The sequence below is a fragment of the Cetorhinus maximus genome, unplaced genomic scaffold (assembly GCF_964194155.1).
Source record: "Cetorhinus maximus unplaced genomic scaffold, sCetMax3.hap1.1 HAP1_SCAFFOLD_342, whole genome shotgun sequence".
Lineage (NCBI taxonomy): Eukaryota > Metazoa > Chordata > Chondrichthyes > Lamniformes > Cetorhinidae > Cetorhinus > Cetorhinus maximus.
The window spans coordinates 259,580-285,169 of NW_027596289.1; the positions used below are offsets into that span (position 1 = coordinate 259,580).

Below are 25,590 nucleotides of genomic sequence, written 5' to 3' on the forward strand. Positions count from 1 at the left end.
CAGTCCCGCAGAAGTCAATGGGCACTTGAATATCTAGCGGCCTTTTGCACCCACGTAACTGCCGCAATGAGGCCGTCAAATTCCAAAAGACGCCAGAAAATTTGAAAATTATTTATATGGATTTTGAAAGTTCTACTAACAAGGTCAGCGTAAGGGATGTGAATTTCCTGGCTATTTTGTTTTTACTAGGGAAGGTAACTCGAGCACTGAAATGATAAAGAACTTTATGACGATTGAAAAAAAAAAATGACAGGATAGACGATCCCTAACAGTGGACTATGGCCAAAGTTGCAACCATAAAAGAAACTTCTAAAATTCCCAAATACATTTAGAAGAAATGTTTTTACTAGATAGTTGTTAGAATGTGGAACTCGTAGCCACAGAAGGTGAAGTGATTGACATGGATGCATTCATGATTGATAAACAGATGTGGGACAATGGAACCTCAGGTTAAACTGATGGAGATACATGAGGAGATGTTGTTTTGGCAGGAGGGTAAAGCAGCTGGTGAGCGGGGAAGTCTCCGTTAGATCGTTAACCCTGAGATTGAACATTTGGCCTACGGATTCCTTAGATTTATTGTCGAGAGTGTGTAATTCTGTGTAATGTTTCCAACAGATTTACAGATGTGAACTTCGCTAACAGGACCTGTATTTACTGTCCATGCTTTGTTGTTTGAGAAGATTATTTTATTTTTCTTAAAAGCAGCTGACTTTTGTGTGGTGAAGGGGCTACCACATTGCTGTTAGATTGGGAGGTCATGGAATTTGAAACAGCGAGAAAATGGCCATGGCTTTGAGATCTGGAGAAGAGAATGTTTGTCGAGTTGCTGCCGTTCCCCCTGCACATAATACAAAATGCAGTCTTATTACCCCACTGACGGAGAGATTCGTGGTTGATGGCGGTGAGTGAGCTCCCAGTCAAAGACAAAACATCGCCTGGAGATGGCAAGGCTCCTGATCAGTGCCTCAGCAGCGCCTATACATGTCAAGTGGAGTTTCCACAATTAGCGCTGATTTGGGACATGAGAAACTCTGTTGAGACAGGTGAAGATCGAGATTCACAGAATACCCAGCCTCTGGCCTGCTCATGTAGCCACGGATATGACATGGGTATTGCAGATGCTCAGTCAAAGATGTTCCCCAAGCTTAAGATGGTGAGCAACTGTTTCATTAGAAACCAACTGAATGTGAAGTGCAACCTATCATTATTTGCTTGCCGTTACCCTTTTGCAGGCACCCGTGTGGTGCACTTCTTACTTGTCTTTTATCATTTGAGTCATGGATGTTGTCCAGGATTTTCTCTGTGTTGTCCTGGACTGCTTCCTAATTTGATGAAGTGTGAATGTACCTGAGCACTGAGCGATCATGATCAAACTACTCCTCTTCTGAATATAGAATGTAAAGAGGGACATGAGTGAAGCACTTCAAGCTAGTTCGACATTGATCAGTAACTTAGGAAGTGCGGTTTCCGCTTCCTCTCCATTGATTTGAGTTTTAATATACTTATTCAGTTTTACAATTGCTGCCCTGCGCAACAAAATCCAACAATGTGTTAAATTGCTCATGAAATTGTTCTGATGATGGCCAGGTGAATTCCATGTGCCAGGATTTCTGGGGGGTGGAGGTGGGGATCTCTCCGCTTTTAATCAAGTAATATAACACTGTTAAGATTATTCACTGAAATTGTGTCGTTCAATGCAATTAAAATATTTGTTTGAAATGTTGCACTTCTTTCGATCAGAATATAGTTTAAATATTGAAACCAATAGCTTGTGCAGTTAACTTCGGGATCATGTTTGCGGATTATCCCCGTGCTGCCCCATGATTTACACTCTCCTTATGCACAGAAACCTTCCTCCCAATTCCCGTTTCACAACCTATAAAATATCGACCCAAATATTCCGTCCTCCAGACTCTCGGAAACTAGAGGTACAGCAGAGATGAGCACGCGTGCCCTGCGGAAGTATTGGCGCCTTGAACTATATGTGAACAGCCCGGGAAGTTTCAACTTCATCTGGGAAATTCCCCTGCTCCCTGGGAGACTCCGCAAATGAGCTTGATTCAAAGACTCCAGATGGTTCTGATGTGCTTCCCGGGGTCGTTAGCCAGGGAATTTATACAGGGAGGGAGAAAAATAATAATAATATAAGAGCCGGGCACCTGAACAACCGGGCTGCGCAATCGCTCTCACTGAATCCACCAACAATATCCCGAACCATCCAGGCGAGTGGCGAGGGAGAGGGTATTTTGCGTGCTGGATTAACCGAACATTATTCCTTCTCTTCGGATGGTCCGGGTCATCTCACAGCAAGAAGCCAGCAGCGATACAAAGCAGGGCGCAACGTGCCAGTCCGGTGAGAGCATATCTATTAAATTAACACAATTGTGACATGAATTTATTAGACACATTAATTCTAATTGAATATAATATTAAATCCAATTGGAGTGTCCAGCCAGAACTCTTATTGTTCCGCTATGGGCAGTCCCAAAATAACATTTCCGCCTTTATTCCAGGGAAAAAAATGAGACCCGGCAGGCGATGAGAGGCAGAATAAATATTTTACTGATCAGATCTCGCTGGCATCAGAGGTGTTTGAACCGGAATAGTGATTCGAGGAAACTGATCCACACTATCGCAGGGCCGCCTCGTTGCCGCTGCATCGAACATTTTGTGTCACATTGGGTCCGGAGCCTTTCACAAAGTGAGCCGAGCGCGGTGCAGAGAGCGCGGTCTCGCAGCCCAGTTCCCGACACACAACAGCAGCGTCCTGCAGGTCCCAGCCGGAAGCATACACAGTCTCCCACTGTGATAACGATAATGAATCTCGACACTTCCTGCGCACGGACTGCCCCCATTTACCAGTCTCAGTTTCACCACATCTTCAAAATATAATATTTGTCCCTCAACATGGTTTAAATATGTTCATTGTCAGAGTGCAGGAATCATTCCATTCCTCCCTGACAGGCACACGGAGAGCGAGTTAATCTATGATCAAATCGGTACCGCAATTAATCCCGACAGTTATTTTAATTGACGTAGAGTCGATAGGAAGGTATGAGATAATATGAAAATTGAAAGCAATCACTTGATGGATCAGCGTGACTGCTCCCAATTCTGCCTGAAATGAAATATTGAGAATTAAAGATTCATGTGGTAAAAGAACAATTTAAGGGCCAGAAACGTTATTTCTCAAAAGCAACAACGAGATTATTTTGCCCTTTTTGAACATAAGATTTGCAGGAACTTGATGTTAAGATATTTCCCAAACACCCAAGTTTCCATCATTATCTGAAGATTGATTTCCCGTCGCTTTTCGGAAGAAAAAATCCGCGGTTTGTGGTTTCATCTGCTCTCCATTGCAAATGAAGCATACAGTACAGGCTCAGCAGAAAGTTCATGTTATTAACTGGTCACCGTTTACCCAGGAGATCCCGAGAATACCCCTTTACAAAGATCACCCTTTCACCATCTAAAGTCCCTCTAACATACTATCGATGGTATGTTGACCTCACCCACCCTCGGCGCTCGATGACATGGTGGCCTGCATGTTTCTTGGTAACTTTCCATTTGTCAGTTTCACACCGTTAACATTTTCCAAAATGGGCTCGGGTTTTTATTTCAACCAGAAGGATCTTCTTTTATATCTATGTTCTCTGTTTAACGTGTATTGAATATCTCACATTGATTCCCGCCCTCAGTTGGATTTCTTCAACACCTTGCATGATTTCTGCAATCTCTGCACACAGCCTGCGCCTTTCTAGAACATATAACTCAGGAGAATGTTTAATAGTCTGTGATTCCCTGGGTAATGGAAGTCGCAACAATACTCAAGAAGCTGCACACCAGCTAGGTCATAACAACACCCTAGATTGGCAGTCCAAACATCTCCTCATTAATTACCTCATGTAAAATATGCACAAGATAGAAATGCGCCCTAAAGCCTGATACAATTTGACATAAATGGAAACGAGACTGCGAGTTCAGATCTGATATCTGATTAACTACATCATGATCCTATTAAAAAAAATACATGAAGAATGTGGAAAAGGCTGACATACATTCATGTTCAAATCAATAACATCCATACAAATTACTGGCTTAGGAAACTTCAATTTAATTTAAAAAAAAAATCAGGCACCCCCAAAAAAGAAAGTAATAATCAGGCATGTCCACAGGTTAATTCCTGGGAAAATATGAGATCTTATGCTCTCCTCATCTTTCAGCGTGCAATTAATACTCATTATAACCATAATTATACTATCACAAACAGCATTAATCGATCTTAATTTAAAATTTAAATTTGCAAAATTACCAGTGATTGTCCATAATTCCTAAGTTGAAAACAATATTTGAATTATTTCAGCTCATCATAGCACACAACATTCAGAAACCTCTGCCACAGATAAACATCTGTTTGAAAAATATGTGCGCGGGTTTAGTTGGCAGTAACTGCAAATTTAACAGCGTTTGTACAGTCAACCAGTGTTCTTACATCCCAGAATGTTATACATGATTCTCGAAGTGTAAATGCGCTCTGTTTCTAGCACTCTGGGTTTAAAATCATTTGCAATCGACTCTGCTTTGCTGTCCATTAGCCGCAGGGGAGAAATTCAAACTAACTGTCTCGTGATTGGAGTTGTATTCTGGATTAAATCGAAATGTGATATGTATTTAGTGGCGTATTCAAAGATTTGTTAAGCAGATGGAAGTTACTATTTAAATGTCACAGTTATTAATCGAATTGGATAAATTAATTTCCCTGTTTGCTGTCGAATGAACGGAAAATAAAGCAGTCCGTAATATGCATTCAGTGCAATTTCTACAACGTAAAAATAAACCCTTTCAAATCTCACTCCGTCTGATCCCACAATTTCCAAACTTAACCAAAAAAAAATACGCTTTTGGGGAATTGAACTTGAACTGCGCTTGGTTTGTGAAAATGATTCTGGTAATATTATTTTTGTCTTCTGTGTCTTTCCGGTAATGTCCAGGAAATGTTCAATAAATTAGCGACACAATTAGGATTTTAGAATTGAAACTCTATTATTATTATCTTTTAGAAAATTTAAATAAATAACCAATGTAAATGTATTTCGGTAAATGAAATATGTATCTGATTATAATTCTCGAATTTATTCCCTGTCAGTAAAACCAGAGTTTATTTTTGCGCCTTTGAGTAAAAAAGCAGCAAAGGAAAAAAAAAATAACCCTGGCCCCGATGCAAAGTAATTGAAAAAAATAATAATAATTCCAGAGACCCCCTTAAATCTACATAAAAGTTAGCGGGAATGTGGATGAATGAGGAGAAAACTTGATACTTTCCTGACTCTGTAAATTTAAGACGAGTGAAGCAGAAAGGACAACTTCATATCAAACAGACATAATATTGAGGAAAATACAAGCTAAATAAAAGTCAGAGCAAATACGTAAATAAAATAATAATTTTAGCCACGTAAATGATTGGATATTGCAGCTAATAATTATACATATGGTAATAGCTAATTCAAACAATGTTGATGCTGACAATGATTAATGTTTTATTATACTCTATTGTAAAATCTTGCCCAACCCTCTACTGCTGAATAAAGCACTTGCATGCTTTTTATTTCACTGTATCACAACCAGCATTTCTACTGAGGAAAGTCAGTTACTGAAGCATCCGCATTGTTTCATTCACCGGTGAGTTCAGAGCTGACTCGGAGTCTGCAGTCATCGAGTTAATTTACATTGCAGACACTGAAACGTTCCATTCTAACAGCGACGGTCTCCGCTCCTTATCTGCTGAATTTAAATAACCAGGTTGGAATTGCATGTCCAGTCTGTTGTTTCTGTACAAGAGGCGCAGGGGTCAAGATAGAAGCAAACTGTTGGGAATGTGATCACTTTCGATCTTTTGTCACCCAAGTCTCAGTTTCAATTCGAAAAAAGCTGTAAAACATGTTAGCGCAGGTTACGGTCACCAAAAGCAATGGACAAAATTTGGCCGTTTTTACTTGGTGGATTTAAAATTAAACAAGTGTGCAAAGTGTCTACTCGCTCAGAATTCAACACAATTAAATTAACTATTTCAGGATTCACTTTCACAATCCGAATTAATCACGAATTTATGGAAAAATATTCCAGTTTTCGACAAAGCATTTTGTTCACTCCTGGATGTGTGAAGATACTTTCTGGAGAAATATATGATACGGACCTCCAGCAGTTCTTTAATTTAGAAGACATGTTCCTCATAGAAATTACAATGTCTGCCGTTTAGTGTTAGTCATTTATTTTTTAAATAATGGAAACTAATTGATGGATCCATATGCTTGTTACCATGTAACTGACAGGAATTCAGCGAATATTCCCTGTCAGTAAGCCAGCATTTGCTATAGCTAATTAAATATTTATAATTGTAACAGAAGACACGCACTGGAAGCAGCACAAAAGCTGAAAAAGGGCATCGGCAAAAAACTGAACAATACTATCAGGAAGGTGGAAGGAAGTAAAGGCACAAGCCTCGACACCTCATTATACACCACATGGGACCGTGAAAAAAATGAGAACACAGAGTATATTTGAGCCATCGTACTTATAACATAACACTTCAAAATAAACAATTAAATGCGAATTTTAAATTGCATTCAATGCGGTCATATCTTGGAAGGATGTATGAACAAATTAAGCAAGAATATTGATAAATGCCATTTCCCATGATTAAGGAAGTTGCAGTAACTATATATTTGGTGAATGCACTTTATCTCGATAAGAAAACATTGTAAAATTAATTGTGCTCTTTATTCTTACATCAATATATATAATTTATCGAACTTGCAAAACACTCTAAGGCTGAACCAATTGTTATGGATGCTTAAGTGCTTGCCTCTATATCACACATAAATCAGACGGAACGTCTTTTGAGAAATACCCCTGACAGTAATATGTGTGGAGGCTCACACCTTAGGAGGTGCATTTTCATGCTCAGATAATTCCCGTAATCCAAGACTCCGCTCCATGATATTCTAACAGTGACGGCTCTCTACGTCGTACCAGCTCTGCTGAAATTGTCTGATCAGATTGGAAATCTTACTCAGCTGTGCGTGATGGAGAGGTGCAGAGAACATAATAAATGCATCTGCTGTGTTTTTTTATGTTCGATTTCGGATTTAAATCGTTCAGGTAAATGTCACATTTAAAACAACCGCCAAACAGGTGTAAAACCTTTCAAATATGATTCACAATGATCGCTCTTGAAATCAATTGAAAAGCTTAAAATGTTCATTGGATGAAATTTCGGCATATAAACTCGACACATCAGTCCTCAATTTATACGATATTAATGAACGGCAGAAATAAATGTATAACGTCCCTGTTTAATAAATAAAGCCCATACTGGATTACTATCTCTCTGGGAAACCATCTGCTTTATATTTGTGCAACTTACTCAGTTGGGAAGGTTTTCAACTCCGAACTAGGCAGCCGGTTAAGTAACCTCAGGTGAACACTGATACAGAACAGGGACCTATGCACACGTGTAAAGCCAGAGCACTTTACGGCTCAGAATTAGGGCCTTCGGCTAAATGGGCCTGCGAGGGTCGGAAAATGGGAGACCGCCTAGTCCCACTGTCCAGTTTTGACACTTTGGTTTCTGCGCTACCATAATTTAAACGCGCAACGGAGCATGTTTTAAATGTGATGAGGGTTTCTGCATTCACCGGCCTTTCAGACAGAGAGCTTCCTTTGCTCTGTATATTATTATGCATAAATATTCCATCAAACAATAGGCAAAAGTGTTACTATTTTAAAACAAATCTCAATTTTGCCTTCCAAAACATCTCAATACTTTCAACAGTAAATCTCAAAATGTGTATTGATAAGATTCATTGTTTAATAATACGGAAGCCTCTAACTCAGACCCTGCCTTCCGAACCGCCTGACTCTCTAACTGTCTCTCCATCTCTTTGCTCCTATTACAGGACATTCCCGTTCAGTACAAAAAACGAAAAAAAATAATGTGAGGCTGCTGATGTGAAATGCAAACAAAACAACTTGCTAGAATGTAGAACGGGTGGTATATCTCCTCTGGAAAGGAGCGGTTAACGTTTCATGTCGAGATGACCTGTCATTTAAACCTGTTCTGAATCACATGGAAGGTCATTTCAACCGGAATCGACAACGCTGTTCGTTACTGATGGCTTTGGGATGAGGTAAGAAATATACTTGACAAGAGGCATTGCAAGAAAAAGATGATTTTCCTTTCCCGTTAGAAGTCGGGTATAAAAATGAGAAGAACATGCCTTCAGGCAATAATACATAAAGTTAGGAACATCAAGATTTTAATGGGCTCATTTCTCATTATCATTCTAAACATCATAATCAGCGTGGTCAACTTAGTCGTCTCATGAGAGCTATTCGGTTCTGTTTGAAAGCTGTAAGGTTTTAATTTTTAAACGTACTGTGGTGTATTTTCTGCATCCTGATTATAATCGGTGTTTCAGCTGGGGGGAGTGTTGTTTACAGCTTTCAATGTTAGACAGACTGCAGCGCCTTGAACCGTAAATTCATAAATTTATTAAATGCATTAATCAATTAAATAAATACTTGAAACGCTGGGACATTTTCTCGAGAGGCCTTTTCACCATAGGAAAGTAATAGACGCAATATTTGCAAATATCTATTTCCAATTCTCTTTCTAAGGTCCAAGGACGCAGGACCCAGTTTAAAAGCTTCGCAGATAAATAACACTGCGTATATTGTTGACGCTGTGTGTTTGCACTGGATGTTTTTTTTAATGCTACTACTTATATATTTCAGTGGATTGTCTGCAATCGCAATTCGAGTTTAATTTTTCAAATTTGTGGAGAAGACCTTGACGGACATTTCATATAAGGTGATAGTCAAAACATTTAAAATTCAAGCAGCTAAACTTAGCGGTTTAGCTAACTAATGAGATTGAAGAAACCTTAAAGCTGAATACCGGCTGCATCTCCATTGACTTCTACTTTATTGGTGCCAATTGTTGTCACACTTTGAGAAAATGTTTCATTTAAAGGGCAGTTGCTTGATTACCATTATCACCAATGACAGATCTGTAGAGAGCACCATTATTACTTGGGCGGTTTTCACAATTTACCCAGTCGGAACAATGCCGCTGCTAAATCATTCTCTATATGCTGCCGAAATGCATTTGCACCTTCTTCGGGAAATATTGCCAATCTATTGAATAAATGTGTTTCCACCATTCAGCGCGAGTCTTGGGGAGAAGTAGAGACCACAGCGATATTTGCTGCAACATGAAAAGTGTTTTTTTTTATGAAGATGAGTAATTATTTCTGAAGATGTTTGTGTGTAATCTCAAAGCATCTCGTAGTGTGCAGAAAGACAGCACTCATTGTATGCGTTGCCGTTGTGCAGAATTGACAGGAATCACCTGGCGTTGTGGTGATGTCTGTGCCAGCAACTTCGTCGCTGCTCCCTTATAATATTGACATAAAGCTTGTGAACATTGAACGTGTCCAGGCCAATGATTCAGGGCTGTATATTTGGGTAACAGCACCATTTCACGGTAACAAAAAACAAGACAGAATGTCACCTGCAAATAAGCCTAACCATTGTGATTAATAAAACAAAAACAGAATTACCTGGAAAAACTCAGCAAGTCTGGCAGCATCGGCGGAGAAGAAATCAGTCAACGTTTCGAGCCTCCATGGCCCTTCTGCCGAAGGGCCAGAAGCCAGACTTGCTGAGTTTTTCCAGGTAATTCTGTTTTTGTTTTGTTTTGGATTTCCAGCATCCGCAGTAGCTTTTAGCTTTTTGTTTTTATCATTGTCATTAATAGTTGTTCAGGGAATAAGATGTGGGTAAACTGTCGAGACAGTCTGGCGTGTGCTACAAACAAAACGTCTACCTTGTCGGTTTTAACCGACTATTGCCATTGCTCAAGATGTGAAAATCCACAGCCTGCATGTCGGCATTTAACAACGCCCCCACCCCGCCCCCAAATCCCAACACTAACGTCAGCTTCATCACCAAAACCGCCTTCAAGCTACCGGCGGCCCGGTATTCTGCTGAAAAAAATAAATAATTCGCTGTAGCCAAACTCCCCAAAGCAGACCAGGGGCAGCACTTTACGGATAGGATTTCAATGAGGACTATAAATTACCTCGGACAGCGCGTATGCCTCATTTGTTTGGGTGCTGAATGTTTTTAATGGTTCTGGGCCAGGGTGCAGTGCATCAATTTAAATTGTAATGGATGGCTTGATAATATGAAAAGTGATAATCACTGGAGGATTTCCGAGATGCTATGTCAGTTTCAGAGCACTGGGTTAGCTTTTCTACATTGTATTCATTTATTAGCGAGGGGTGAGTTGATGGGTCGTTGTAACTTTGTTAAGTGATGAACTCTAAATCAGTTGCTTGGTGCTCAGTAAAAATAATATTTGGACATTGAGCTGTTTGCTGTGGCGAGTGAGGTTTAATTATTGTATCAGGTGCTTCGTTTTTTTTTAACCATCGTGTGCTTCAAGTCATTTTTTTGGATGTTGAATCAGCAAGGAATACTAGTTTTCACATGGTATTTGCATTTCTCCCTTTATATAAATTATATTTTGCCACCTGTCAATTTACCAGGAAAATATATCACTTAGCAAACCATCATGCAAGATCTAATTTGCCATTTGCTGGCCTGCATGATCACTGCTTATAAACAGTGCTGAAGGATTTAATGTTTCACTTCTGATGATGAATGTAATGCCTAAATATGAGAACACCTTCGGGGCAGTACTGGATTGCTGCTTCATGTAAAATCAACGAGCATTTAATATCGCTCCCTGCTTTCTGTCCCCCTGGCGGACTTTCGGCCAGTAGGTTTTGCTGCTTTGATTAGTGCCTGGCGTTTACCTATATCCAATATGTGAATGTGTTTCAAATTCAAGGTCGCCAAATTCTTCTCTCTTAACAACACATCAGGAAAAACCGATTCTCCAGCACAGACTGATTAAAAGTAGATGTTTAGTAGAAAAATCATGCGCGTTGGCAACAATGGAAATTTTCTTTGTTAGTCCCTAATCATCCCGAGCCATAATTTAAAGCCAATAAATGAGTCAAGCTAATGTTCGAATCATTTTCTCATTAATCCCAAATAATCCAGAGCCTTCATTCGAAGTCCACGCAATTCTTCTGCCTAAAATTCAAACCGGTTTGAAGTTGGCCCACCCACTTCCCCGGCTTTCCGGCGAAGGCCGTGCAACGACCTTGCCTGTGTTCACACAGTTTTCGCCTGTATTTTTGAATTGGTACTTGATTCAATTTGCTGTTTTTGGGCATTCATACGCGCAGCTGATTGATGAGAGTCAGCCTTCAGAAGATGATTAAGGTTTAATCAGGAAGCTGATATAGTTAGTGGGTTCAGGTTAAACCAATGGTTGAATTACTTCATTATTGATATTTCATTATGAGCGCTAGTTGAATACTCAATGTTAATTGATCATGTTATTGTGCCTGTATTTTTAAACAGCTCAATGTGTCATGTAATGTTACATACGTTTTTAATTAGTGATTATTCGCTTTATTGGAGTAGTTCAGTTAATTGATAGTGCATTGCTTTGCAGTTTTTAAAATTATATTAAATGAGTATACGATTAACGACATCGACACTGGTTTGGGTAGATATTTTTGAGTTACTTTGTTCTTTTTGTGTCAGTCTGCCATTGCCCATAGATTTATGGCTCCAAATAAGTGAACTGGCGCAGTATCAGTTTACGGGTGTTCCGCTAGATTATTGGCACATATTGAAGGATCCCAATATGCGAGTTGTGTCAGTACAGCTTGTTATTATCAGTGGTGCTTCATCTTCTATTTCAACAGTCCAGAATGTGTCTTTTTTGCGTTGTTGGACGACAATGGCAGTTTTTGGACTGCTCGAAGTTAACGTTATTTTATTGGTTTTATGTAGGTTCGTTTGTTGGGAGCTTGTCCATTTTGAGTATAGGCAGTTTATGGGTAGCAAGTTAGTTTAATGACAGTTGGGTACATAATGTCTCAGTGCTAGTTTGGAGGAGATCGAACAGTTTAATTTCAATGGATAACGTGCTAATCATTGGGACAGTGTATCGGCAGGGCGAAAATGTCTGGCTCTTCAATTAGTTTGGGTTACAGGTCATCTCTTGGTTTTAGTTTGTTTTGCAAAAATTGAGTAAATATGTAATTATTGCCCAGGATTGAATACTCTGGATAACTTTGGGGGTGATTATAATTTTCCATCTTTCTGGTTACTTTATAATCACAATGTCAGTTTATAAGTAATTATGCCAGTATATGGCCGAGTGTCGGTGTAGTTTCACACCGGAAAGTACATTACTTTTGGCTATTCTGTGAGCTTGGCTCTGAATCAAAGAGTTCATCAACATCTAGTTATTTGTGACACTGTGTTCAGTAATTGACATTAATACAATTTACAAAAAAACAAAGTTGACACATTCAATTTGGTGTGCATGTGTCCACGTCCTTGCAGAATCTGCGGACCAAAACTCAGACACTTCTTTTTCACCCAACCTGGAACAAAACCCCACGAACTAATATCAAGTCATAGTTTTCAGCCTGCCACTGACCTCAACTCCAAAGAAGACCTGCCCTCTAAAGTCACCAGCCTCATGGTGTCACAACTCTATAGCCCACTTGAACCTGCATCATTTATACTCCCATAAAGGGCAGTCTTATTAAAAACATTGTCTCTAGCAGTGCTTACCACGATTAAATTATTTCTTCACATTAGGCTCTATTTTTCTACTTATTGTGCATAAGCCTCCTACCAAACCTTTTGATTATTCACGCGCCCTACATCACCTCAATATTTTCCAGTTACCTGGCACTAATCGCCACTCTTCACGATGTCAATCCAATCCCTCTATACCTCCCTGCTCCGCATGGGCGATTTGAGGGCTCTCGGTGTCCTCAATGAACAGAGGCCTGAACAGTCCACATCCACCACCACCCACCACAGCTTAGCTGAACTCGTTCTCTCATTGACGAAACAGATATTAACGTATTTTTTTTTCCTTCTGCAAAATAGGAATAACAGAATCAACAAACAGTAAAGGCGTAGAAGGACCCCTTAGACAAATCGCGTCTACAATGGCTCTCTGGACATTTTAACTTCTTGTTTATATCCTGCCTTTTCCCTGAAAACCTGCGCATTTGTGTCCATTTAAATAATCATCCTGTGACGTTTTGAATGCCTCTATTGAACCTGCCTCCACCACAATTCCAGGCATGGCATTCCAAACCACAAATACTCACTGCGTTAATAAAGCTTTTTCTCAAGTCACATTTGAACTAACATCGGTGTTGGTATGGTTGCCAGCATGGACCTCTGTTACATCTGCCATTTCTTGGGGTGGTCATATTCGACGTTCCTAAACTAAGTCCGCCTCAGTCCCAATCACAGGGTTCTTTCTCTTTTTTTTTCTGGAAGATCGAGGGCTGTTTTGGTGGAATTTTATGTTTTCGCTTGAACGTCTGGAGAAAAATATAGGACACAAATTTTGCATCAAATTTCATCCCTTTTTCACCTTCACATGATCCATCTCCGATACCTATGTTCCGTAACTTTCCTGTCTCAATTGCTGACGATAGGCTGTCCACGAACATTCTTTACAAACCCACCGATTTCCACATCTGTCTCGGTTCTTAATCTTCACATGTGTCTTTCGTTAAGGATTATCTTCTAATCCCAAATTTCCTGCCTCCCACTTATCTGATGAATTTACCTTTCAGGATTAACATCCTGAGAAGCCTCCCTTCTTCCCCAGACAAGCAAACCCCACTCTGTGTCCCTTGAAACCTATACAACGCATATCCAGCAATTCTGCACACATCATTCCTGAAACTAGGACGTGGTTCCCTTCGAAATCATTCTCCACCCCAGCAGCCTACGCCACTTCCAGGATTTATAGCATGATGCCAGCAGCAAACACATCACTCCTCACTAACCTGTAAACATTCCAAAGGAACAGCTCACTCTGTGACACCTTGGTGCATTACGCTATCACGTATAACACCTTATTGCCTTTCCAGAGCACTCTCACTTACAATCGAAGGAGCTGTATTAACTACACATTTACCTCATCTCCCTTTACCTTTAAAGCCTCAAGCAATCCCTCCAGGTCACGCAGCGATTTTCTTGTACTTCGTTCAATATATTCAACTGTATTCGCTGCTCACGATGCATTCTCGTCTACATTGGGGAGACCAAAAGCAGATTTGATGGTCTTGCGGTAAATAAAATGATCTGTGTCAGGCAATGTTCCTGATCTTCCTGTCACTTACTATTTCAATTCACCAGATTTCTCTCATACTCAAATCTCTGTCCTCAGCCTGTTGTAATGTTCCTATGAAGGCCAGTGCAGGCTGGAAGAACAACACCTTATCTTCCAATGATGCATTTTATATCCTCTTGTATGAACGATTGAAATTGACAACTTCAACTTTTTATTCTTGTTGCTTTTAGACAGAGCTGGCGCATTTTTCTGCCATTTTCTGCCACCGTTTTACTTTGCTTGAAACATTGATGACATTTATTGTGCTATCGAAAAATTGTCTAGTCAAAAGTATCAAACTTTAGCAAATTGATTGTCATTCCCTTTGTCTTGTGTTCCAGTGCATCTTTCTACTATAATCTCTCCAACCACTAGCATATCCCTGGCCTCATAATCTGTTGCTCTGCCCTTTCATTTTTTTTTGCACCAGCTTTAAGATCATCGAAATTCCACTTCTCTCCAGTTCCTAAGAAATAAGTGTTATTGGACACACAAGCTTTTCTCTGTTTCCCTCTCCACATATGCTACCCGATGAGCAGAGTTGTTCTCAGGCATTTCCAGTGCTTTTTAAAAAAAATATAATTTCATATCTTCTTCTTTATTTTCCGAGAAGACAGGTTATAGCTTGATGTTAAAATGAAGCAACTTAATCAGGTTTCATCTGGGATAAAGGTGGTTGAGTTATATTCAGGAAGATATTCTTTGAAGTTTCATTGATTGCACGGCAGCAGGAGGTATGTTTGTAATTCATATGTAACACTCGCTCCGCAAGTGATGAGACTCTGAGATGGACAAGGGAGCCGAATTTGAGCATTTGAGAGGTATTGGGCGGTGTTTTTGTTTTAGAAATCGGACCCGGTATGAAATATGGCCAGAGTTTGATAACAGAAAAAGAGGTGCACAGGAAAGAAGGTAGACAGAAGGAGGAGGATAAGGTGGTGTTTAAAACTATTTTTCAGTCTTGCTGATTCAGCCTTGCTCCACAGAGAGGACTTCTCCCCATTCACGCACACTAGCGCCGTCCTCAGACCACCCATACAGTGAAACATCATAAAACAGAGATCTCTCTCCACACAGAATTACCCCCTCTCGCATTCTCATACAGAAACTGCAGCAAGTAGGCGTTCTTCAGAAATAACATATTCCACACACACAGTAACTAGGAGCAACAGTAGGTCATTTTGCCACTAGAGCCTGCTCTGCCATTCAATAAGATCATGGCTGATAATATTGTGGCCCCTACCCCACATTTCACCACCCCGCGATCAACTTTTGACTCCCTTGTTAATCAAGTGTGTTTCTGCATTTGCGATAAAATATGTGCACTGGCCCTGCTGCCACTGCTCTTCAGACAAGGGTCATTCGAAGTTCAACGACCACCTGAGGGAAAAAATCTTCTCACCTGCGTCTGAAATGGTAGGAAACTTACTTTTTGAGCCTTGCAATCCAGTGCTTAGCTCTTCCAAGAGTCGAAATTTCCATTCAGCCGTAACAATGTCAATCTCCATCAGGACATAACATGTGTAAGTAAAATCATCTCTCATTATTCTAAATGGGATCCTCCTCAAGTCTGACCAAGCATTCCACGTATGATAACTCCCAATCCCCATCACCTCATAAATCAATTAGCATATCAACGTTAAACGCCTGCTTTTACAAATATTTAATGTTGTCAGAAAATAGAGTGTAAACACACAATTTCAAAATTTGCCAATGATACGAACGTATGAAGTGAGTAACTTTGTAAGGACCTGGAGGAGAGAACATAGATAATAATGGGTGTAATAAATATTTTGATTCCATGTAGAGAAGGGTACTATATTGCCATAAATTACTGAATCTGATAGACTGTGATGATAAAGCATACACGTTTTGTGTTCTATTAACAGGCTTATTGATTAGAAGAAAAAATCAGTCATGATAAAGATGTAAACAAAAATAGTTCAGATTCAACTGTAGTGTGTGCAGTATTGAACGCTATACAAAATCAATGATATGAAAGCATTACAGAGGAAAGAGAAATGGTGGTTCAAAGTGGCGGAATTCAAATATCTGATTAGGTGTGTGAAGTTCGATTTGTTCTCCTATGAGGTGAGGCGACACATTGGAGATGTCACCTTGGTGTTCAAGACAGTGTGGATTCTGTGCACACTAGACAGAGGAAAGGTTTTCCCCATGGTGACGTGATTGCAAATTATGGGGCTCCCATTTAAGGACACTGAAAATGATGAAATAGCGAGAACTTCTGGCCTGCAAGACAATCCCTGAGGTTGTGCTGGGGGGAGAAACAATCATGGCCTTTAAAAGAGGAGAGTATTCACATTGCAAAAATCAAAGTGCAGACGCAAGGGAACAAGGACTTTTTGATACTATAGAGATCTAATCCACATCCAGAAATCTGTAAAGTTCTTCACGAATAGCGAGAAACCCACTGCACACATGGAGTCCCACATGCTGCAAACAAACCCGGCACAGGAATAGGCTCACACACAGAAACGACTTCATGCAAACACCCCTGCTCACACCGTAACTTCACTCCAAAATCACAATGCTCCCCACAATGATACGGCTGTGTGCCTATTCAAACTCAGCAACACATCCCAAAACACAATTATCCTTCCCCATGCGGCGGCCCCGCCCATAACATTTCAACCTGACTGAGAAATATCCCTAAACAAAATCCGCGTATCATAATGACACCCCAAACACCGTTACCCTCTCAAAGTGAATTCCCACATTGGAACACACAAATGGGGACCGCACACAAATTTCCCGTCCAAACATTTATCTACTTGGCTAAAAGATAGAACCACACGAAGACAGCAAGCACACATTTACAACTCTACATCACGTCTAGCCATATAATTACTGTGCCTACAAATTCAGGGACGTGGCTTGGAACACGGCAATAAATAACTCACCTCTTGATTCCTCTGTAAATCATCTACAGCGTACAATCAGGAGTGTGATGGTATGCACTGCACTTGCCTGAATGAGTTTATGTCCAGCAAAGTTCAAGAAACTTGGTAACACACAGGACAAAGCAACCTGCTCATTGTTTCCCTTTTCCACAAACATACTTTCCATCCACCAACAACGCACATTGGCAGCATTATCTACCATCAACAGCATGCACAGCAGGCCCCCCAACCCTCCTCAAACAGGGCAAAGGAATCTCATGCCCTGTACCGCTTCGACATACAAGGGCAAAGCCAGAAGGGAAGACGACCTCCTGGAAGTTCCCCTGCATGCCATTCATCAAGATGACAGGGAACAAAACCGCCATTTCCTCACTGTCGATTGGTCAAATTGCTGAAACTATTCTTAACAGCACCTTAGGTGTTACTACGCATCATGCACTGCAGTGATTCTGGAAGGCAGCTCAGCAGAAACTTATCAGGCCTAATAGGAATGCCGAAGACATGCCGACCCATCCAGCGAACCCCACAGATTATTGGTGAATAAATGGTAAGCAGAGAGCGCTGCAGAAACACAGACTCCAACTTCACACCGTGACTCTTCAACAGAAATAGAAATGACCCCTCACAGACGCACCCCAATCCTGCAGGCCCCTCCCTCCAAAGACTTAGTTGTTAGAGGGTCTAGTAACAGCGCAAGCTTTATGCAGTGACAACCACCCCACACCGCCCCAAAACCTCCACCTCCACCTCCACCCGCCTCTCCACCTTGGTTATGTTGCACATTTTTGGTGAAGATTCAGTCAGGCACGACCATCAAAGTCATCAGGGCCCAGTCTACATGGGTAAGACACTCTTTCTGCTATATGGCCATCAGTAGAATCAAACTTTCAAAATTTTCGGAATTAAGTTGTTTGGGCTTTTGTCACATTTCACCATCTTTTCTCTGAATTTAGTCTGGGAAAGAATGTAAACACACGTGCTGCTCTGTGACATTTTATATTAACTGGCTGCATAAAAAATCAGATAAATGGCTGCATAAAAAATCAGATAAATGTTATAAACAAGACGGTTAAAAATTAACAGAATTAATCTGCCAGATATACTGAAAAGTAAAATGATAGACATCATTCAGCTGTCTAGCTCTGGGTCATTGAGATTCTCTTCCATCTTTCAACTCAGGAGTCATCGTCTGATTCGACTAGAAAACACAATATGCTTCATCATTGCGACATCGAGATGTAAAATCAGAAGAATGAATAAATAAGCGGACGTTGCAGGTGAATTAGCAAAATACAATTTAAATATTACATGCCAGGGAGCATTATCAAGTTTATATATTATTTCACTTGTAATATACCATGGGACATTTTGGAGCAGCCCTCCACAGTCAGTGTTCCTAGAACCACAGCCGCTGTATTCGCGGTACAATACTTTTTTTTTCAGTGTCTCGCAACAAATGGCCAGAATCAGTCAAATTTAAAAGCGACTGTGAACTATATAGAACGCACTGTGGCTGCAAAGATAAAGGTGATTATAAGGCAGCTCACAGCAGTAATTTACAGGAACTAATCTCGGAAATAAAGTAGCACATTGCATCGCAATATCGATTCAGTGAGAACGATAGGGAAATCGGACACAGCCATGCCCAGCAGGTTCACAAATTTGGACAGACCGCACTTTCCTCAGGAAACGTTCGCAATCACCACCAATTTAACTCGGAGAGGGGAAAAATAAAGCATAGACGTTTTAGTTAAGATGCGGGGACAAATCAAGAGGTGACAAGACCCGTGGTGGAATTTACGACGGTCTTGCTTCATCATACGACTCAAGCTGTTTTTTATTGAGCTTTTGATTGGATTTTATTTCAAAACATGTCACTAATGAGTAATGAACTCCTTTAATAAATATGCTAAGTTCTACGGATGCCGCAGAAAGGATTGCGTGACTCTACAGAGCCAGCCGAGAGGCAGAAGGTTTTTTTTACACAGGCGAAATCCAACGATTTAAATTCTCATATGGCTTGGAGTCATAGGGTACGGTAGTCTAAGCGACAACGTTTATTAAAGGTGTTTCGTTGTAGTCTTTTACGGCAATCGATCAGTGCTTTGATAATGAACATTTAAAATAAGAAGCTTTACACGGCAGCTAATTGGAACTTTTGGCTGCTGTGGAAGGCGAATTTGGAGAACGACACAGAGAGTGAGATTGTAAGGAAGAGAGGGGAAATGACATTTACGAGCTGGAAGGTAGGCTGTAGGAGAGGGTTTTGGGAAGTAGAAAAATTGAACAAAATAAGAGGCGGCTGAGCTAAACAGGGATAAATTGCAACAGAATAATTGTCTAAAAATGACAGTAGCAGGGGTCAGTTGGGGCTGTAAAACATCATTTCCTGTTCCCATTTGTGTTACAGAACCAGTAATCTGGGAACATAACAAATGTGATTAATTCCCTCAGCAAATTTTCATGAGCAGTAAATTAAATAATGTCCTTGAAATCATTTCGCCATTTCTTCAAATCAGTTGTCAGATAGAATTTAAAGAACAATGAATTGTCATAATTGACATAAAAACACGACTCTAGCATGCCAGGTTATTCATTAAGGAAAGAACATGAAGCTTCAGTGCGAAAAACAAAAAGGATACTGAGGACATGGGAAGCTGAACTCATGGGGTGCCGGTCCACCATGAATCCTCACTATACGTGGGAGCACCATTTGAACAACTTTAAATCAATTTGTGTCGGTAATTGCTGCGAGCATCTCAGCCGTCCAACCTTGTGCATTGTTTTGACTGATGTTAATCTTACTACATTTGGTTCGCTCTCTCTCTTTCTCTCTCTCTCTCCAAAGCTCTCTTCTCTTCTTTCAATGACGTTAATCGCCAGTACACCTGGCTTCTCCATGGTTTTCGGCCGCCAGATTTTCAACGTTACAATTCACAGTTTGTACAGTTGTCCAGCCGCTGTGTGCAGCTGAAAATGTTGACAAACGATCCACGTCTCCATCTGTTTATATCATATACAAAGCAGAGATAAATAAAAATATATTCGATAGCTCTTCTTGACAGACCTCACACAAAATAAAACACATGTTCATCTTGCTATTGTAAAGCACAGCGCTAGATTGTCCTACAATTCAAATAGCAGAAAGTCATTTTCATCTATGCTTCCTCTAACTTTACACTTAACTGGAGAGAACCATCCTCCGTACAAAAACAGTGAACATCCCTAAAGTAACCGTGAACTTTATACATCGTCCAGTTAAAGTATTTATTTCTTTCAGGGTGGCCCAGTTACAGTGAATTCTTCCAAAATGAAGTTGCGAGAAGAAATGAATGATTGAGCAGGCAATTGAACCGTAAATCTGAGCCAGTGCCAGAATGAAACAACATTCAACAGAGAGAACAAAAAATGAAATCAAAGTTCAAAAGGAAGCATGCTAGTGGAGAGGGCGGAGTTTCCGCTGCCTGTTTTAAAAATGTAAACTGTCTCCTGTCTCACTCTGAAACACCGGAAACACTTTTATGCAAATAATTGAAGACATGTCGCCCCACAACAAAACAATGTTCACAGCTCATGATGTACTGATTCATGCTGTTAACCCAGAAATAGTGTCCAATGCACCGCATACGCTTATTCAGCAATTTACATATCGCAACATTTGAAAGCATTTTGAAATACAGATAAAGGGCAATGGCTAAAAGAGTGAAATAGCAGAGGCCGCTGTATTGATTAATCAACTGTTAAAAATGAAAAAAAAAACGCTCTCTAAAGCACACAGTGAGAAATAAAACCTCTGATAGCAATATGTTTCATAGCCATTCACAATATTAAGAACTGAAATGTTAGTTGTTCAGAAACTTCAGCTGCTGCTAGCACATGAATTTAAATGTTTGAAAACTGTTTAACCCATTTCTCTGAGAAACAGCGCCGTCAGCTTGTCTGGGAACGGCATTTCATGAAGCAACTCTGAAGAGACCCATTTAAGTCGGCCCCAAGGGATACACGGGGTGAGGCATCACTGATGGTAATATGTACGATAATTGCTCGCAGTCATACTCACTTATACAGACACATTCCGTCAGCAGCTTTGAATTATTTCATTCAGGATAGACATTTCGAAATGCACAACATCACCTAATTCAGAGCTACCCTGACAAAAAAAACTCATAACTTTGCATTAAGCACTGATCCCACAAGAACGGACAAGCGCTTCTCAATATTCGCCTGATTTTTGGATCCTGTCCGCTCCTTCAGTTCCAGTTATAATTGTTACTGATGCAACTGTATTAGACTGAATGAAGGAACACAATCAGACAATTCCATTCCTGCATTTTCTCAGTGAAATCATTTAATGTTTCTCTGACACGCAAACATTTAAAGTTAACGTTCCAGACTCCGACCGAGTGTATTCTGTGAAAATATTATGCGCAATGAACTTGTCTCATTGACATTCCCCAATTCGCTGTTTAACTGCCGAATTTTTTCTACTTATCCTTTGTTCGAAAATGAACCAAGTTAAATTAGAAATGTCGCTTTCAGCAATGGCCAGCCAAGCAAACTGTGTCTTCTAACAATAAGTCCCGCAGTAACCAGGTTGCGCTCACTCAACACCCTTCATCTAGTGACCCATATCGTTGTTATTCCCACAACCGCATTGGCCTCGGAGTACAGCCCCTAAAGGGTCTCAAATGTCCCCATCGTGCCCTTCGGTCCCAAGCCTGCGGCAACCCGCCTTTGATTTCTTCAGAAACCTGACAGTGCCTTCTTTTGGAAAGATTAAATTATTATTTTGCCTTCGGCTTTAGCGTCTCTGGCAGTCCCAACCCTGCTGTTCACAGAGGCTCAATATGAACCGATTCTTTCCTTAGCCTGCTGCCACCACAAGCCTTACACCTCCAACCCGAGCAAAAACGCACATAAACTCACAAGTCCCGCCCCCCCCCCACCCCCCCACCTCCTCCCCCCCCCCCCCCCCCCCCCCCCCCCACCCGCTCACTCTGCATTCACAGTCTTGGTGTCTTACAGGGGCCTCCCCTAATGCCTACCGCTCCCCAATTCCATCTTACGAGCCGCGTGGTGTCGTTTAACATCTTCCGATCATTTTCTGACACTGTCATTGACTTCTTGCAACCTAGCTCTGACACGCATTCCGTCCCTACCTCCTTCCAGCTCTCCATTCCCCATAATCTGGCACTTGAAAAAGTGCACAAAAATAATTACAGGCGTGAAAACATAGATGAGTTGTGTCACTGTCATAAAATGTTTAGGAGTCTTTGTAAATTTCCTGGAAAATAACACTTTGAGCGGCGATTTGATGGATTTCTTTAGCGTTATGAGAGAAAACGTTCATATTGGTATATGTTTGGAATCCCGGTTACGACATCGTATCGAGCTCACAATTGTCAGAGTGCGACCAATATTCTGAGTAGAAAGTTAACCTGCAGCTTCCGTTACTACGGCTGTTGTAAACTTAAGCAAACACAAAAAATGCTGGGAAAACTTAGCACGTCCTGCAGCATCTGTGGGGAGAGAAACCGTACCGTCGGTTCGAGTCCGTATGATCCTTCTAGGGAGCTGAATTTAAGAGTATTTTTGATGAGGTTTATGATGTTTAAGGGGAGATGGAGAGAAAACCAGCGATAGGTGAGTTCAAAGGACAGATTGCCAAAGATACATTGACACGGGGAGTGTTAATGGTAGCGGTACGTGCTAAAGACGGCTCTGATTGTCGCATAAACGTAAGAAATCAGAATGCGATAATCGCAGAGCAAGAGTAGCCCTGTGTTATAGAACAACATGGATTAGGTAAGAGTTAACAATTTTTGGGGTGGGGAAGGTGGGGGCGGCAGTGGTGCGGAAAAATAATGGACAATAAGATAGCAGAGCAGCTTAATAAAGTATAAAGCGATGGATAAATGACTACAACATAAATTGACGAAATAACAGTGAATGACGGAAAATTAGATTAAAAAGGCGGTTTGGATAGAGAAGAGAGTTAAATAACTGAATTTGTTGAACAGCATGTTAAGTGCGAATGGCTGTAAGGTGCTGTAAGAGAAGAATAGACCCTGTTCCTCCAGTTGGTGTTGGGTTTCACTGAAATATTGCAGCTGCCCAAGAATGGATATATGGGCGTTATAACAGTACGTTTTGTTGAAATGACAAGCGACAGGGAGGCCTGGGACTTGCTTGTGGACAAACTGAAGTTGCCCGGCAAAGCAATAATCTTCTGACTTTGGTCTGTCCAATGTAGCAGTGACCACATTTGGCGCAGTGAATTTAGTAATCCGAATTGAAGGTGATGCAAATGAAGCGCTGCTTCACCTGAAAGGAGCGTTTGTGCCGATGGTCGGTGAGGAGTGATGAGGTAAAGGATCTCGTGTTGCACATTCTGCAATTGCATGGAAATATGGCGTGGGAAGGGGCTGACAATTTGGGGTAATAGACGAGGTGTGGAGGGAGCACGGAGGGAATGTTTCAGACGGAATGCTGACTGAGTGGGCGACTGGAAGCTGTTTTTTGTGGTTGCTACATGGTGGAGCTGGCAAAAAAGGTGCAGGAATATGCTTCGAATTGGGAGAAGGTTTCGTGCAAATTCAATGGAAAAGGGGGCCCTATCATGGTTCTAGCAGGGAGCGGGGGTGTGAGGCCAGAGGCACGGGAGTTGGTTAAGAAACGGTTGAGCCACAGTGGGTGGTGAACCTCGGGGATGGAAGAAGGGACACATGTCCGAAGTGCCGTTTTAGAAAGTGGCATCATCGTAACAGATGCAAAGTCGCTGAGAGAACTGGGAGAATGGGATGGAGGCTTCACAGGAAGCATGATGCGGAGGAGCATGGGTCCAGTTGTGTGAGAGAGTCACTGGGCTTATCATGAAAATTGGTGGGCACGCTATGACCATAAATGACGACAGAGAATTTAAGGAGGAGAGGGGAAATGTCGGAGATGGAACATGTGAAGGCGATAGAGGGGTTGAAATTTGAAGCAAAATTGATTTTTATTATCTCAGATAAGGACGAGAGCATGAAGCTGCATCGATGTACCTCAAAAAATTGTTGTGTGAGGAGGTCTGATTGTGATTGGAACAAGGAATTCTGCACTGATCCCTCGAAGAGGCAGGCATAACTGTATACATGAGGCAACGAAAAGCCTCACATTTTATTTGGATGCATTGAGACAAGTTAAACGAGAAATTATTCATTGAGAGAAAAAATTCAGACAGACGGGTGATGGTGATGGATGGTTGATAGCCCTGGCGCTTGTTCAAGGAAGATGCGAAAGAGCACTCAAGCCATACTAGTTCGGATGGAGGTGTAGGGTTATTGAACATCCATGGTGAAGAGGAGGATGTTAGGACCAGGGAAGTGAAAATTGTTGATGTGACCTTGGGTATCAGGGGAATCGCGGATGTAGGAGGGAAAAGAACTGGAGAAGGGGAGAGAGGACGGAGTCAACATAGGAAGAAATTAGATGAGTGAGGCAGGGACAATCAGGCACGATTGATCTGCTGAAGTGTCATGTTGGTAACTTTTGGGAAGGAGGTATAAGCTGGAGTTCTAGGGTTGGCAGACTATGATTGGAAGTTCTGGACGGAATACCTTCAGATGCGATGAGGACAGTGATAGTCGTGGAATCAATGGCCATATTTTCGGTGCGGGTGTCATGGTAGAAGGGGAGGAAGGAAGCGTTGTATGAGATTTAGTGCTCAGCCTATATGTTGTAGAGGAAAGTAGGCCAGACAACCACAAAACACTTTTGTCGGCAGGTTTCCTAACAAAGTTAACATTGGAACTATGAGAACGCAGTGCAGCAAGTTCAGAAGGAGAAAGTTGAGAGTGGGTAAGAAGACAATAGAAATTGATTTGTATGATGACACACTTACAGCTCTCAAAAAAGATATAGAACACGTAATATGCAAGAGGCAGATGTCCACGTTGAGGTAGAAGCCTGGAGGTGGTTAAAGGTATCCGTGGAACGGGGTGGGGGTGGGGTGTTGGGCATACACCTTCCCAAGGAGCTGAGCACGGAATCAAATGCAGCTGAAGAAGAGTTCACCATGGTGTTGTGCCAAAAATTCATTGAGGTGAAGATGTGAGTTCCTGCAAATTAGTCCTTTGCCGAGTGCTGAACGTTCAGCATCAGAAAGAGTATGGTCAGAGCATGTTGTGAGAAAATGGCAAGGGCTGGGATTATGCAACGGGAATGTGGTCAAATTGCCTTCAGAAGAATAAAAATGGTAAAATATTAATCAATTCAAACAAATTAATATTCAGATCCTGCATTAATTTCCTTTTCTAATTTGAATTTTATTATACACCGAACTGAGGAAATGATTTTTGAACGGCTGGAGGTGAGATTGTGACTGTTCTA

At 41.1% G+C, this 25,590-nt stretch overlaps 1 long non-coding RNA gene across 1 annotated transcript; it reads left to right on the forward strand.

Moving 5' to 3' along the window:
* Positions 1–10,055: 10,055 nt before the first annotated feature.
* LOC144673327 (uncharacterized) lies at positions 10,056–24,441 on the forward strand. The gene is made up of 3 exons (XR_013574286.1): positions 10,056–10,156; positions 23,474–23,587; positions 24,230–24,441. It is a non-coding gene; the product is annotated as an uncharacterized LOC144673327 (long non-coding RNA).
* The last annotated feature ends 1,149 nt before the right edge of the window (positions 24,442–25,590 follow it).